At 37.9% G+C, this 1632-nt stretch overlaps 1 non-coding gene across 1 annotated transcript; it reads left to right on the top strand.

The window, feature by feature from the left end:
* Positions 1-1351: 1351 nt before the first annotated feature.
* On the top strand, positions 1352-1424 carry TRNAR-UCU (transfer RNA arginine (anticodon UCU)). Its single transcript has one exon. It is a non-coding gene; the product is annotated as a tRNA-Arg (tRNA).
* The last annotated feature ends 208 nt before the right edge of the window (positions 1425-1632 follow it).

The following is a 1632-nucleotide window of genomic DNA, read 5'->3' as shown; positions in this document are numbered from 1 at the left end:
GTATGTAGGGGAAATAAAGTTATGGAATTAGATGAGTTCTCCATGCCTAGGATGTAGAGCTGTCATTATTCAATACGTGTTTAACATTCTACAATGTGATAGTAAGTATGATAGGAAGTGAGGATACAGTGGTGAACAAAGCAGATGTAATGGCCCTAGTGGAACTTACTGCCTAGCTGGGCAGACAGCAGTAGGCAAAGAATTATACAAATATTCAGATACATACACTATGATAAGGTCCATCAAATAAATTCTCAGATCTACGGTAGCATAAAGTATTGTCTGAAGTTGATCTGGAAGCTCAAAGTAGGCTTCCTTGAGGAAATGGCCTCTGCACTGAGACTTGTAGTAGGATGAGAGAAATTAACCAGGCAAAGAGTGGTTCCTAACGAAACATGAAAAAGTTATGATGTGTTTTATTTTTTTATTTCTTTTCTAAATGTTTGTTTACTTAGTTATTTTTATCAGAGTGATACATTTAAAAAGTCAAATATCACTGAAAAAGTAATACATTGAGGTAACTGTTGAACATTGTGACTTCCTAAGTTTGGGCAAACAAGAGGCTAAGCAAAAGCTCACAAAGGAAAAAAAAAAATCTGGAGAATGAGATGTTTGCAGGGACTTTGAAAACCTCAAACATACTTCTGGGAATCTAGAAGACAAAGCATATATATGTGCATATTCTGTGTGCATGCCCAGGACTGTGTGTGTGTTCAAGAAATAATCAGGGCTATATGATTTCACCTCTGAATAATCTTGAGGTTCTGCATAAGAAGGAAGTGAAGGCTAAGGCAGAGCTGTAAACCTCATGGCTGAGTGTGGATAGTGTGCCCCAACACGGACACCTCCACAAAGACTGGGGTACTTACTGGTCCCAGGCATTTTAGGAAACCTTCATCTAATCAGTAGCTGACCACTATGTGACTAAGCAGAGACTTCAGTGACCACACATGGCAAAGGATACAGACATAAAAGACTTAGTTTGCAAAAATCACTAAACAAACAACTTTACAGTAATTTTTGTTGTTCCTTTTATTTTTCCTGTACATTGAAAAAAAATCTCAATATTATCCAAGTTGCTTTTTTCTTTTTAAATTTTTTTTAAGCTCTCTTTTTCATGATTGAGGTTTTCCTCATATTTCCTATTACCCATGGCCATTCATCATATTAAAGATTAAGACACTGAAAGCTACTTGGAAGTTCTGTATGTGTGAGAAAAGCCTGCTGACTGACCAGTCAGCTTGGCAGAAGAATGCTAAGCACTCAGAGAGGTTAGAAGAGTAGAGAGCCATGGCATTTTTTCCAAGACCACAAGGGAAGAGCATTCCTAGAAGAAGATGGTCTAGGGACTTCCCTGGAAGTCCAGTGGTTAAGACTCTGCACTTCTACTGCAGGGGGCACAGGTTCGATCCCTGGTTGGGGAATTAAGAGCCTGTGCAGCCAAAAAAAAAAAAAAAAAAAAGAAATTAAAAAAGAAAGAAGATGGTCTAGAACGGAAAATGCAGCAGAGAGTAAAAAAAGGCAAGAACTTACCAGAGGCTATTGGATTTGACAAAGAAGAGCCTGTTGAGAAAGGAATTTGGCTGTTGAGAAAGGAATTTCAATAGAATGTTAGAGGTGTAAAAAGAATGT

This window comes from Tursiops truncatus, chromosome 11 (assembly GCF_011762595.2).
Source record: "Tursiops truncatus isolate mTurTru1 chromosome 11, mTurTru1.mat.Y, whole genome shotgun sequence".
Taxonomy (NCBI): domain Eukaryota; kingdom Metazoa; phylum Chordata; class Mammalia; order Artiodactyla; family Delphinidae; genus Tursiops; species Tursiops truncatus.
Note: the sequence above shows the minus strand (reverse complement) of the source record. Positions and strands in the feature narration are given on the sequence as shown.